Below are 15,928 nucleotides of genomic sequence, written 5' to 3'. Positions count from 1 at the left end.
GACCTCTGTATTTTCCCTCACCCCACTTTATTTTCTTTAGATATCAGTGGGCCATCATTTGGAGAACTAGTAGTAGTGATGGTGATATGTGGGCCATAGTGTCCAGTGCAGATACAACTTATGATACAGCCTCACTGACTTTTCCTTTCTACTGACTTACTTATCTGGGAAGAAACTGAGAAAAGACCACCCAGACTGGCTGACTATGATTGGTAAAAGATTTTCAAACCAGCCCCACAGCAATTCTGATGCTGTTGGGATTGCTACATCTCCACTGCAAATTAGAGGGAAGGGAACAGCAGCAGTGAGGGCCAGTGTGCGGTGAGAGAAAATTGAACCTCCTTATCTACCCACCTCCAATATTCTTGTTCACAGTACACAAGGTAGAGGGACTTAAACCTGCTCATCTCCACTCTCTGAAATGGTATGCATGCAGGTATGCATATGCACACACATTTGCAGCATGCACCCACTATCTATCACCACATGACCCCTCAGAACCTAAAACGACCCCCTTCCCCACTAAATAATGAAAATTGATGTGAATTAGGATGCTGTTGAACAGTCATGAAAATCATGCTATTCTGTTCAGGTCAATGGCGCTTATCCCCAAGTAAGATTGCAGAGATTGCAGCATAAATATCATGAGACATATTGAGATAAACTTTAAAACCTTTTAAAAACTTAAAGTCACAATGAATTTAGAACACATGAAATTCCTGAACAGGGGAATGAATCATATATGTGATGACTTCTTCTTCTGGACATCAGCCAGTCTTAACTTTGGCTGGATCCTGCCCTAGCATGGAGCAAGTTTTCACGCACTTCTATCAGATCTTCTTTCAATCTAAATAATGTAATGCTACTTTTGTACAAATAAGGATCTCTGTTCGTCCGTATCCTGCAAATGTTTGCCTCATTATTAACCATTTCAAAACAGCCTAATTTGATTTAGTCTTCATCATTTGCATCTTGACAAAAGTTGTATTTGAACATTTCTCATAAGGAAGAACATTACATATCTTTAACAATGTGGAGATATCATATTTTGGAGATGCCAAATTATCTGTTTTAATACCATCAAATGCTTCAGAACAATAACTATAATACAGTATTAAGACAGTACATTTTGATAGCTTCCCCATTTGTCTTTTTGTAGCATAGTTGCCTCTATGACAGGGAAAAATAATTCAAGGCAGGGCTACTCAGAAAGTTGTGGACAGCCTTCTAGAGTGACTGCAATGCAGAAAGGAGGATTATTGGTGGATGAACAAATAAGGGCTCTACACTGCTCAGAATTTGAAGCTACCAGAGGCAGGTTGGCCCCTCTGTTTTACTCATCTGATAACATTCCTTCACTCTAATCCATAAATGTTCAACTGCTTGCTCTGATGCACTGACAAAGATAAGACAAATGTGGCACTGCTGCTTCTTCTAGACCTCTCAGTGGCTTTTGATACCAGCAGCCCTAGTGTCCTCCGGGATTGACTAGCCAATATGGAAAGTATTGGTAGTTAGTGGTTTCATTCCTACTTTAAAAGGCCAAATGCAGAACACGACCCTGCAGGACTACTGTTCAATTATTTGTCTTTTTTCCAAAGAGCAAACAGATGTGTTGATTTATTGGAGGGATATATCTTGCTATTTAATGAATGTTTAAATAGTTGTAATGCTATGGATTGTTTAATCAATTTTAAAAAATAACTTTTATATTTTAATGACACCCCCCCCCCCCCAGTTTGCAATCTGTTCTGCTCTCAATAGTTTGTTAACCACCTTGAGCCCCATTGTTGGGAGAAAGGTAAGATATAAATGAAATTAATAAATATAATAAATAAATCCCTAACTAGACTATCTTACAGGATGCTGTTTTGTCCCTCAAGTTGTTTAACATCTCTATAAAATAGATGAATAAAGGTTATCCAAATAAGACCCTCCATCCAAATAACAAAACAAAACCTCTCTGTTTTCCCTTTTTTATCAAATTCACTGGAAGTAGAGGAACCGCTTAGAATGACTGCTGTCCTCAGAAGGGTTTGCCTTCTTATTGTCCTCTTGACACACTGCATTTTCTTTTGTTTTTAAACACTGTTTTAATACAGATAGGTTTTTTCTCCTGCTTTTAGAATTTTCTAGCTTTCAGCTGTGTGTGTGTGTGTGTGTGTGTGTGTGTGTGTGCGTGTAAAACTAAATTAAGGTGGTTGGGGCCCTGGAGCAGTTCCAAAAATAGCAGTCCTTTTCTGTGCATGTCTGGCCTATTCTAAAGGTGGTAGCAAAGACATTTAATTAATTAATTAATTAATAATTAATGATAAATAGAAGAATCGATATGATAGATAGACAGAGGCATAGACAACAGCACAAAAATCTTTATATAAGCATCATCATCATCATCATCATCATCATCATCTTTTATTTTATCCCGCCTACTCCGATTAGGACCAAGGTGGCTTACAGTAAAACAGTCAAAACGTATTAAAATAACAATATACAGTAGTCCCCAGTTCTACCCTCCCCCATTAAAATAACAATTAAATTACAGTTATATCAAAAAATTCATACTAAAAAGATTAATTAAAACAAATAAAAACAAACTTGAGAATGGGATATGATAAAATCAATAGGCTACATAATAGTCTACCAAATGGGTCATGCATTTTTACTCAGTTACGCAAGTAGCACACAGAACTCTGAGAATAATGAAAGCATCAGGAGATTCATAAAGTGCTTGTAGAAAGAGAGAATGCAAGCTACACATTTTTCCTTCAGTTCTGGGCCCTAACATGTGAGGGATCCGAAGCAATTGCACCAACTGAACAACTGATATTCTGGCCCTGTCTGTTTGTGTAATACCTTTATATATTAAATTGTATATATGCAGTACTGAAGCATATTGTTTTATACATGTAATCCACCCTGGGATATAGCTGCCATTCATTCTGATGAGAATGAGGAAGGCACTTTCTGTAGCCAAAACTGAATGGGTGGTATTCTATTGAGAAAGATCCTCTTCAGAGGATAAATTTGCTTTTTAAAAAATTGTGCCTTCCATTGGTCACTTCAGTAAACACATTCTTTTTCTAAATCTCTGACCTGTGGGTATTTTGCTAGTGATGGCACATGGTTTACACGGGCAACACAACTTAGGCCATTAGCAAGCACTTCAACTTATTCTTGCTGTCGATCATAATATTCAATGTAAAAATTAATTCAGTTCCAAGTTACACAGGGATTGAAGAGAGCTACCGTTTGATGCATATAAGTTGTGTACACCAGGTGAATATACACAAAAAGGGCAATGAATAGTTGTGGCATTTAATAAATGGACTGATATTTTGGAAGCCTGTTATCACTAAATTATTCATTAAGCTTTCACCTCTTCTTCGTATTAAAGCTAATTGCTACAGAATGCTGGTTTCTTAATAAATTGCCCATTTTATAGTGATATTGGTCTTACAATTGGCAAAAATTGTGTGACACCATTCCTCTTTATGGTATTAGAAAGTAATATTTGCTTTGACATCAGCTATATGAAGTGCAATAAATTATATGGTATATGTCAGAGAAGCTAACTTTTCAGTTTATTGAACTTTTAATGCAATTAAAACTACAGGTTGTTGTAGGCTGAAATATTTTAAGATCTTGTCTGCAAACGTACAGTTGTTATACTGAAGAAAATAACTCCAACGTATCCTTGTTACAGTATTTTCCCCCAAGATTGTGGCTTTGCATATTCATTTGTCAAATGTATCATATGAAGCAGGTAAGACACATTACACATTTCAAAAGGTTTGTAATTTTCCAGCAAATCATTCTCCCTTCATTCTATACCTATAAGAACAAAGTGAAAACATAAAGAATATATTGTGACTATAACTAGAGAATACTGATAGAATGCCGTCAACTTTTTATTATGGGTCATTCCTCCTATTGCAAAGCTTCTTCAGATGTCTCTGTCTTAACCCTGATCTATGCAAGCCCTTCATAATTTTTTTGCCGGATTAAAATTAAACTTCCACTTTGAGATCCACATAGACTGAAGAGATTTCATTTTAAAAGTAGTGTGCCATTTCTGAATGCAAGCTTGCTTTCTCTTTTAATTGTGGAGGTACCACCCCTTTGAACAGTTAACATCAGCAGAGGAAAGAAAATCCTAGTTGCCTCATACAGAGCAGTAAATGTATGCCAGCACCACCAAGGATATATCATTCTGCACTTGCCCTTATCACTTCTCTAGATAGTCGTGGTGTTAATCTTGAGCAGGCAGAAAGTCAATACTTTAGTCATTTCTTGCCTTGTGAACTACTTTAATGCCTATTCAACATCATCCATTTTGCCACTTAATTTCTCAACATGAATCATGTCCAGGAACAGACCCAGTATGGTTTAAAATGTAAACTGAAAGCTGGTCAAAACTAATTGGAATCAGGTGTGATAACCTTGTTGAGACATTATCAGACAAGGGAAATTGGAAGTATAATCCAATGGCAATCTGAACACAATCATGGGGTTTAATGTTATTGCGTGATAGACTACCACACACAATTTCAGGCAATGGAAAGTCAGTCTCAACGCAATCATGGGATTTCATGTTATTGTGTGAGAGGTGATCACACACAATTTTGGGCAATGGCAAGCTATTTTCAGGCAACAGGAAGTCAGTTCGAACTTAATTTGAATTTGTGTAAATTTGCTGAACTAGAGAATTCATGTGAATGTGTTCTGGCCCCACTTTCTTTTCATTTGAAATTAAGAGAAATTCCTCCCGTGTGATAAACTCCTTGGATAAAGGGGGCAAAGGCAACCCAAATATGACATGGCCACAGATCGTGAACAGTCTCCCTCTTCCCTTTGCAAACCTGGCCATTTACTAACCAAACATTCAGATAGATGCCATGCCAGCAAGGTTTTGAGACTTTTGTGATCTTGGATTGCAGGGAGTTTACAACTCTGTTGTGTGTGATTTTTGTTCAAAAATCAAAAGTGGGGAGAATGAGCCCTGAATGTGAATGTGAATATATATATATATATCACATTTTCAACCATCTGGTTTGACACTGCCAAGGCTCCATGCCTGAGGATGCTCTGCAGTCTGACACTCCTTCACACATCTTAAGGTCCTGCGGTTCTGGGTGTCTCTCTCTCTCTGTGTGTGTGTGTCTGAATGTTAAAATGCAGCCATAAAAGTGCATGGAAGAACACCTTGTAAATCCCCTTTGCATTTTTATTGCAGCTCCTTGGGATTGTGGGGGCGAGGACAAGGGCAACCACCGAGAAGAAGAAGACTTAACTCCTTCCCTGATCTGGGCTTTTCTAAGGACAGAACCCATTTGCAACAGAGAGGGCTGCATCCACATTGCGGAAGTGACCGGTTTGACACCGCTTCGACTGCCATGGCTTAATGCTATGGAAATCTGGGAAGTGTCGTTGGTTGTGGCATCAGGGTCAAGCTCTGGTGCCACAACCAACAACACTTCCCAGAATTCCACAGCATTAAGCCATGGCAGTCGAAGCGGTGTCAAACCGGGTCACTTCTACAGTGTGGATCTGGTGACTTCAGCAAACTTTTGCAAGCTACTTCTCAGCAGGGCAGGGAAGAGAAGGAAGCTAGCAAAGAACTGAGCAGAAGGAAAGAAGAGGAACATTTTCGTTAAGTTTCAGCACCAAGGACAGCTCCGGAAAGGGTTCGTTGTTTTGCAGATTATTTATGAGGCAGCTTGGAATAGTGCTCTGAGTGTTGGATGCTGCTCCTCTGGAGACCAGGGTTCAAATCCCCACTCAAGCATACCCTCCTTCCACTGGGAGACCTTGGGATGGCCATGGCAAACTCCCTCAGAGGAAACTTGCCAACATAGGGTCTCCCTCGGGTCGTCCGAACTCACAAATGATTTGGAGGCGACTTGAAGGAGACTCACAGCTACACAACACAGCAACGACAATGGACATCAGCTATGCTTTGGAAAGCTAGATTTAAGGGAAATCAAGCCAAGGGTGATCCACATGTCCTCCTCACCACAAAGGAGGAGAAAGGCAGCGCGAAATGGAGGAGTTTCAAGGGGGGAAAATGCGCAAAACGCTCATAGAAATGTAAATTTCCGCTTCTTTGTCCTACTCAAACTGGAGGATGTTATGCAAGTTCCTCCTGAACAGAAGGCTGAAGTGTAGGACATGTCCTGGAAAAGGAGGACGCCTGGTCTCCCTGAATCCAGTTCAAGCAGGAAAGATCAGGGGAGCAATCGCGGCTGAACTCCTTTCCCCGTGCTTCCTTGACTGAGGCTGCATCCACACTGCAGAAATAATCCAGTCTGAGACCACTTTAACTGCTGTGGCTCTACGCTGGGGAATGCTGGGAACTGCAGTTTGCTGTGGTACCAGAGCTTTCTGACAAAGAAGGCTAAATGTCTCACAAAATTGCAGGTCCCAGAATTCCATAGCATTGAGTCAGGGCAATTAAAGTAGTGTCAAACCGTGTTATTTCTGCAGTGTGGAGTCAGCCAGTGTGGATGGGCCTTTCGGGTGCTGGGATGTATTTCTATAGGTAGGTCTGGTTTTGTTTTAAAAGCCACCCAAACTTTCTTGTTGTTGGGTGCCTTCAAGTCGTTCCCGACTTCATGGGATTTTCTTGGCAAGATTTGTTCAGGGAAGGTTTGCCATTGCCTTTCCCTGAGGTTGAGAGAGTGTGACTTTGTGGGTTTCCATGGCTGACTCTAGTCTCCTTTTGCTCCATGCTGACTAGTCCTCCCTAAGGACTGAAACACACTGCAGAAATAATCCGGTTTGAGACCGGTCTAACTGCCTTGGATCAACGATAGACAATTGTGGGAACTGTCGTTTTGGGAGACCTTTAGCCTTCTCTGTCAGAGATAGCCCCGGTGCCACAACAGTTCCCAGGATTCCCTAGCCCTGATCCAGATCAGTTCAAGCGGTGTCAAACTGGACGATTTCTGCAGTGTGTTTGGGACCTAAGAGGCTAGAGGCGGACTCCGGGAGCGAAAGGGTTGCTTGGACCCGAACGTTCTAAGGGGGCGGGGAAAGGGGCGTGGCCGGCCTTCTGATTGGAGGAGAAAGGGAAGCCGGAGGGGATCCTCTGAATCCCAGGTCTATCAGCCGGTTGGGAGGGGAAGGACTGGCCGCTTCCTTCTTGCGGCTGGAGAAAGAGAAATACAGTACTGCTTTGCAGGGAAGGGGGTGATGATGCAGGGCCTTCCTAACCACGAAGTGGAGGACATCCCAGAAAAAATGGAGGACAGGACCAAGGGCGGGGGGGGGGAACCCTCATAAACACGATTAGAAATAGACACAGAGGCTGCATCCAGACTGGAGAAATAACCCGGTTTGGCACCGCTTTAACAGTTTTCTGGCCCAAGGCTATGGATTTCTGGGAGCTAAAGTTTGTCGTGGACCCCACAACAAACTCCAATTCCCAGAATTCCATAGCCTTGGGCCAGAAGAGAATTAAAGCGGTGCCAAACCGGGTTATTTCTCCAGTCTGGATGCAGCCATATGTCCAAAACACGCTGCAGAAATAATCCAGTTTGAGAACGTTTTAACTGCTCAGGCCCAGTAGCTAGGAATTGTAGTTTGCTGTGGCAAAAGAGCTCTCTGACAGAGAAAGTGAAATGTCTCACAAAACTACAAATTCTCAGGATTCCGTCGAATTGAGCCAAAGCGGTCTCAAACCGGATTGTTATTGTTTCTGAGGTGTTTGGGACCAACATCGTCAAAATATTTTTCTTTCTCTCTCTTGTCTCATTTTTGACACTTTTGCTCGATGAAGAAGCCAGTGGCGCTTGGGAAGGTTGCAACGTGGATACCAGGTGCATTTGGATTGATCCAATAAAAGATATCACTGTCTTGTGGGTTTTGGATGATGCTGTACTTTGCTGTCCACCCCTGGAAATCAGTATACAGAGAGATCTAGTAGTCCCTTTGAGACAACTGCAGGGAAGAAGTTGGCAACCTGAGCTTTCCTAGACTTAAGTCTACTTCCTCTGATGTATTTGGACTTAAGTCTAGGAAAGATCAGGCTGCCAACTTCTTTCTTTCAGTTGGTCTCAAAGGTGCTGCAAGATCCCTTTGCATACTGATTTTCCAAACTAACACGGCTATATCTTTGAATTTTACCCTTGGAAATGTTTCCTGTTAGAAAGTTAGAAAGAGATTCTCTTTGCTCTTATTAGAGATGGTGAGATTAAAGAGTCCTTCTTTCACTTAAACTATTCATTAGCTTCTTTGGGCTGTTGTCGCCTCCTTGCAGAGGTCGATTCAAGCCATTAGGAAACTTTGGTTAAACTGCCATCTACTTTGTTTCTTGAGTCACTCTCCGTTTTTAGAGAAGCCTTGCCAAACAAGGAGGCAAGCTGGATTCCAAGGAAGCATCTTCCTTGAATTGCAGATGGACACTAAATTTCCTTGGCTTTGAAAATCTCCCAGTGACCGCATGGCCAAAAAAGGGGAAGGTGCCAACATACAGATAGCCCTCCCTACCATCTGCACTAAGACCAGAAACAGAAAGTGCAGGCCTATAAGTCACATCTTCAATTTTTTCTCCTGTTTGCTTGATGAAGAAGCCAGTGTGACTTCGAAAGCTTGCAACATGTCGTTGTGCATTTTGGTTGGCCCCATAAAGGTATCATGGCTTGGATGTTAAAAGACGCGTCTCTGTTCCTCTGCAGATTTAAAGCTAGAGCCTAACAGGCTTGGCTCTGGATATTTAAATATTTTTGTTTCCTAAGCAAAGGCTGAAGCCTTAGGAAACTTGAGTTGCCCCACAATAATAATAATAATAATAATAATAATAATAATGATGATGATGATGATGAGGAGGAGGATGATGATGATGATGATGATGATGATGATGATGATGATGATGATGATGATGATGCATGGAAGTTATTTTGAAACCCTGCACCATCACCTCACAGCATTTTAAGAGAATCAAGAGTGGTTTATTGGTAAAGTTTCTTTGTCGTCGGGCCTGGCACCAGGCGATCGGATTAAAAGGCCATATAAGACACACAAAACCGTCCTCAGGAGGATGAAGGTCCAAAACACACTGCAGAAATAATCCAGTAAGAGACCGCTTTAGCTGCCCGGGCTCAATCCTAGGGAATCCTGGGAACTGTAGTTTCATGGCACATTAGCTTTCTCTGGTAGAGGCCTCTGGTGTAGAAAGATCTTGTAGCACCTTTGAGACTAACTGAAAGAAGTTGGCAGCATGGGCTTTTGTAGACTTCAGTCTACTTCCTCAGGTGCATATGGAAAATTTATATGCATCCGAGGAAGTAGGCTTTAGTTTACGAAAGCTCATGCTGCCAACTTCTTTCTTTCAGTTAGGGAGATTATCGCATTATACTCTTTTAGTGCTGCTGTTCCTGCTCTAGCTGCATCCTGTTGTATTCTGGGATTTGCAGTTTAGAGAGGGGCATTTAAAATTCTCAGACCTGAGTCTGACAAGTTAATTCTCCATTACACAATAGTAACGGTTTGTGGGAATAAGGGACTCTAGTGTGTCCTGCCAAAATCACCTGGGACCTTTGTATAGTGTCCTTATGACAAACATACGTGTAGATGCTGTCATCATCATCATATGCAACAATAAGTTGTCCATTGGTCAGTTTCCCCAAAGTATCCCTTTGACGGTTGGTTGGAAATTATCTCAAAGGCGGCATCAGTCTTAGGCCTCACTGAACTACAAACCCGAGATGCAACAGGAGGCAGCCAGAGCGGCAAAAGCGGGATAGCAGCGCCATAACAGTGCAGTGCAGCAACCTAGTTCGTCTCAAAGATCTACAAGATCTCTCTTCATCTCTGATTCTACAGATTGACGCGGCTATCCTTTGCAATTCCACCACGACGGAGAGCTCCGGTGTCACAATAAACCGCAATTCCCAGGATTCCCTAGTTCAAGCGGTCTCAAACTGGATGATTTCTGCAGTGTGTTTTGGACCAGTAGAGCCATTTAATGTTGCAGAAACACAAGGGCTGGTATTTGGCGATGCCCACAACCTGCCCATCCTGCTCTACCGAGGAAGAAGGTGTCCATAAACTGCAGTGCTAATTCCTGCAAAGTTTCCTTTGCAGGAAAACGGGCAATGCGTGGCGTCTCTTTCTTTCTTCTTTTTTAATTAAAGCCGACGTATTTCTGTTCTGATGTTTATATGGCGCCGTTAATTACATTCCATTCCTTGCCTCCCCTCCACCCTTCCTCCTCTCCCCCTTCCCCTAAATCACATTTTCATTAGAGGTTTTAATAAGAAAACTCACTTGACCGCTGTTCATTAGCTCATCCTTGCCACGAACCCAAGTTCACTGAGCCCCTGATTCATGTCAACAGATCTCCTGACTGCGAAGAAGAGGGAGGCAGGGAAGGAATGATGGAGGGAAGGAATGATGGAGGGATGGAGGGGAGCAGCGCTCCTCACGATCCGTCAAAGTCGGCCAAGTGGATTCTCCCTCCTTTCACGAGCCGTAATTAGTTACCATAGCATCTAATCCGCAAATGTGCCCAGAGCACACCATTAACAGTTAAACGGAGGATTCAATTTAACACATGATTATATCTTTCATAAGTCATTACATTAGGAAAGTCAATGTCACTCAGGCTGGGACAGTGGCCGGGTTAGAACTGGGGCTAAGGAGAGAGACAGAGAAAGAAAGAGAGAATGAGAATGAGAATGAGAAAGAGAAAGATTGTTTTGCCTTGGCAACATAAAGGTGAAAGGGGGAAAAAACGGGGTGGGTGAGCTTGGAGGGACTTCACTGTCCTACTTTGGAGGGGTGGCTTGAAATACTCATTTCAAATGAAGGGATCCATTCCAGAAAGACGGGAAGGAGCCATGCCAAGGGAGTCCGAAGATCGGGGGAAAGAAAGAGAGAGAAAGAATCTAGTTCGATAGCACTTTAAGTGCCATGGCTCCATGCTATGAAATTCTGGGAATGGTCTTTTGTGAGCTTCGCTCTGGTGCCCCAACAAACTACCATTCCCAGAATTCCATAGCATGGAGCCATGGCACTTAAAGTGCTATCAAACTGGATCCTTTATCCAGTATGGATGCAGCCTAGAAGCCTTCCCAGGTTGAAGGTCAAGGGCTGCAAGCTCTCCTCCCCTCTCCTCCCCTCCTCCCCAGCCTTACACCTCACTCCGAAGCAAAAGTTCCTGGAATTTTGGAGTTCCTGGGAATTAGATCTTGAGAGGATCATTTGTCAAAGGAGGCTGGCCCTTCACTGTCAAAATCCAGAGACAGCTCAAAGGGATGCCAATCCAACTCACCCAGTGGTGTATAGAGGGCAAATTTAGAGACAGAGAAACGCGTGAATGCCTCAGTTGGGTCCCACCAGGATCCCAAACTTTTTTGATGCCTTGCTGGTTCCGAAAATGGATCCAAAGGAGAGAGCAAAAGGGGGCAGGGGCATGATCCCAGGCGCCTAAGGTGAGCTTTCTCGCTCTCTCTCTGTGTCTATCTCAGTCTAAAGTTGCGATGCCTTCCCCCACAAAAGCCAAACCCAAACGATCATTCCCAGAATTCCCTAACATGGAGCCGTGGCAGTGAAAGTGTGGCCAAACCGGATTGATTCCTGCAGTGTGGATGGAAGGGTTTCAAAGCCGAGGAATTGATTTTTCCAGGAACTCTTATGCCCGGGTCAAGTGGCACCTTCATGGCCCAAGCATCCTCCCCGTAAGAGGGGAAAAGGTGGCTGTTTGGATTTTGGGCAAGGGGCAATCCTAGCTGTGCCCAAAGACACGTGTCTAAAGGCGGGGTGGGAACCTTGTGGGGAGGGGCCGGCCTTGGCCTCGGGATGATGGACGGCGCGGGGTGAACAATGCCGACTGATGGCTGCGTGGCTGATCACTTTCCCCCGTGATTAAAGACCCCCAATTACGGCGCCGAACAGTGTCGTAATTACGGGCCTTAATCACATCCAGGAGGCCTAATTGCCTTAACGATGTGTTTCATTAAATGAATTTAGGTATGATCGCCGACAGTTTTCATACACAGTTGTTTTCGGATTAACATAATAGAAGACACCGTCATGGAAATTGTTTTAATCATCGTCGTCATTAGGGGCACCCGGGCTTTGTCTGCCAGGCGGCGGCGCGGGGCTTTCTCCCGGCGCCTCGGGGGCTCAGAGGCCCACCCGGCCTGGGCCCCCTTCCCCACCCGGGACACTTCGGGGCCTCGGGAAGGGACAGGGCCCCGTGCATTGGCCTCCCCGGACCCTCTTGCTTTGACTCCCCTCCATCACTACCACCGATACAAAGTGGAGCAGAAAATATCCCAGCTCTTTCACCTTCTCAGCCTTCTGCAGTTTGAGAAGCAAAGAAGGAAGAAGGACGACAGATACCGATCGGAGCCGGGTTGAGAGCCAGGGGGGCAGGAGATGCCCAGGCTGTGGCTCTCTGACCTAGTTTGAGGGCCTGGCTCTTGACCCTTCTCAAGGCCACCAGGAAGACCATCCTTGGGGCTCAAAGGGATCTCCAGCTACTCCTTCAGAACTACAGGCCGTTGGTTTAGTAGGGATTCTCCCCCCCCCCCAGCCCCATGCCAGACCCTCCCCTCCCTTTCACCCGGGCATCTTTGAGACTGGTACAGGGCAGTGGTTCTCAACGTTTGGCTCTCCTAACGTTTTGGACTTCAACTTCCAGAAGTCCCAGTCAGCTTGCCCAAATGATCAGGGATTCTGGGAGCTGAAGTCTAAAATGCCTGAAGGACCCAAGGTTGAGAACCACTGATATAGGGGTTTAAAGCCAAGGACTGTGACTCTGGGAACCAAGACTGGCATCCCTGCTGGTCCATAGAAACCCATTGGTTGATCTTGGACAAGTCACTCTCTCTCAGCCTCAGTGGGAGGCCGAAGCAAAAGCTCCTGTAAACCAAGAAAATCCCATCATAGGATCCCCATAGGTCGGAAAGGCACACACCAACAGCAACAGCACTTGGGATCCTTTAAGAAGAGACGGAGTTCAGACTTCTTCTCTTAGGGCCAGTAAGGAAAGGGTTGTTCAGTTTCCTCGTTGGTCCTAAGGGGCTTTTCTTCTATTTTTGGTTCTGCTTGCAAATGCCTCTATGAGCCTTTTCTCCCTTTCTCAAAGCACCAGCCAAAGCCAAGGAGACCACAGCAACACCACGATCATCTCCAGCCCTCCCCCCCTTTTCGACCATCCTCTCTCCTCTTTTCTTCTTTTTCCCCCCAGAAGTCTGTCTGAACGAAGCCCCATTCCTTTTTTTTTTTTACAAAGCACAGCCGGATAAAGATGTGTTCAAAATATTTTAATAAAGATTCTTTCCGACAGAGGTTACACACATACAAGCCGCCACACGTGGCTGTCATCGTCTGATTGACCTATTTAATATATAGATATCTCTCCTCTCCCTCTCTCTCTCTCACACACACACACAAGCAGACACTCTTTACACGCCCCTGACCTGCCGACAGATCCATGGCGGCCCTCCTTTGGCCCTCCCCAGCTGACAGGCTGCATTTGGATGCTCAGCAAGGAAGGAGTGGGGAACAAGAAGCCTTGCAGAAGGAAGCGGAGAGGAAGACTTCGGCAAGCCGCCTGGGATGGGCAGCAAGAGCCACACAATCCGGTTTTGCCAAAGTGCTTCGGTTTAAGGAGGATCAAGTCAGTCACAATTAAAATGAGGGTGATTTAAGGCAAGGCCCTTGATCTTCGACATGAGAAGGCGTCTTAGGCTGCATCCACATTGCTGAAATAGTTTGGTTGGGTACCACTTGAACCGCTATGGCTCCATGCTCTGGTGCACCAACAAACGACCATTCCCAGAATCCCATAGCATGGAGCCATAGCAGTTCAAATGGCATCCAATCAGATTCTTTCTCCAGAGCAGATGCAGCAATTCAGGCTGCCATTCTATATATTAATCTGGGATGAAGGCCCACAGAACTCAGTGGGAGATACATCCCAGAAGGGTTGTGTTCATGGGTCCACAAAACACACTGCAGAAATAATCTAGTTTGAGACCGCTTTAACTGCCCTGGCTCGGTGCTAGGGAATCTTGGGACTGTAGTTTACTGTGTCCCCAGAGCTCTTTCTGACAGAGAAGGTTAAATGTCTCCCCAAACCACAGTCCCCAGAATTGCCTAGCAATAAGCCAGGGCAGTTAAAGTGATCTCAAACTGGATTGTTTCTGCAGTGTGTTTTGGAGCTTAGTCTCTGCAGTACACTAGGAGGTCTTTCGGTTCATTTTTGGGGCCTGAAACAGCCTGATTAATCCCATAATGCCCCCAAACATACTTAGCCCAAAGCCAGTTCGAACAACCCAACACAACCAAAGTCAATGCGGTTAGGGTTCGGGTGGAAAGGGAGAGAAGTCACTTTCCCCCGGATTGTTGTATGGCACAACTTCCAAGGTTTAAAAGGGGTTATGGACTGGCTGGGAAAGAAATCCACACAAAATCATTTTGGCCTCGACTTTCCAGGGCAACAAGTCTTCCTTTACTCTTCTTCCTTCTATCCTTTATTTATGGGAGAATGAATATGAGGCGGAGGGGAGGGAGAGATTAAAACGACGAGCTTCAGGGAAAATAACGTTTATAAATAGGGTAGTGTTTTTTTTTTTTTTAAAGCAAACCAAAAACCTGGCCTTATTCTGTCCCTCTGAGGAGAAACAGAACACTACCATCTGGAAAAGGCTCCCCTCCCCTTTCTTTGCAAATTCTTGACAAAGAGCCACTGCCTGATGCCTTGTTGTTACAGCAATGATCTAGAAACAGAAATCCTTTCATGCCTTAAAAAGAGTTTCTAATCACCAACAGTCCACTTCATTGAGTAATGAAGAATACACCTTTCCTCTCGTTTTTATTTTTTGGACTGAAGCAATTTATTAAAGCTCACTTTATGATAAAATACAGGGATGCAACTAAACATCCAAACGACCTTTCCGAAGCTTCGTCAGCTGGGATACATCAAGATTTCTGGTCAACGCGTCCTTGGCAAATCAACGTTTTTTAAAAACACTTGGCACAAAGTTTTAAGTTATTGGGGATTTTAAGAAGCATCTTCTTTTTGTTTTTAAATTTTAAAAAATCACATAAAACCCATGACCTCAACCCAGGGTGAGTCTTATTGGCGTGAGAGGGCCATTGAAATAAATTATGGTACCTTCCTGTACACGGCATTGCAAGTTGCAAATTTGAAAAGAACAAGGTGCACATCTTTTTTTAAAAAATAAATAAAAAATAAACCTGCAGTACTTCAGCCACACATATAAGACCTTGTCACCTCTTAAAGTTCACCCCCCCAAAAAAGAACCCAACAACTCCTTGTGCACTTTCACCAGCTCTTTAGTTCAGAGAAGATAAAAAATAACACGCGTTTTCAGAGCAATTTTTCACAGGTCTAACCTCAAGAAGTCTATGTTTCAAGTTTGCTTGTTTCCTGGCTCAGAAGCAATTAAATAAAATAACATTAGAGAAAAGGGAAAAACAACCACCTTTTTTGTTTTTCTTTTGTAAGTGCCCTTCTTGATTTGTCTCGAGTTTACAATCCAGCTCGCTTCCACCTCTTGTCCAAGCCCAACCAATGCCCCTCTCGGGTGCTTAGAGGAAAAAGTTCCCAAACACTTGGAAGCTGTCAAGAACAAACCCACGTGGAGGAGGAGGAGAGAGGAGGTCGCCCTCAAGCCCTAAGCCAAGCGAGGGCGCTTTCTTTTGGTCCGCACTCACTCACTCACTCACCCCAAACCTGACAACCCTGTGGTCGCGAGAGTGGGCGAGTGCCTGTGTCTCTCTCAATGTCGCTGAGGTCTCAGTTGCACTTCAGTCCCCTTTGGCCCCCAGGTCACCCCCCAAAAGGCGGCTGCAGGAGCAGCAAATGTCCAGCCCAGGGAAGGAAGGGGAAGGGAAGGGAGGAAAGAAGGAAGAAAGGAAGAGAAGGGAAGGGAAGAAGGAAAAAGGAAGGGAA

The sequence above is a fragment of the Sceloporus undulatus genome, chromosome 4, assembly GCF_019175285.1.
Source record: "Sceloporus undulatus isolate JIND9_A2432 ecotype Alabama chromosome 4, SceUnd_v1.1, whole genome shotgun sequence".
NCBI lineage: Eukaryota > Metazoa > Chordata > Lepidosauria > Squamata > Phrynosomatidae > Sceloporus > Sceloporus undulatus.
Note: the sequence above shows the minus strand (reverse complement) of the source record.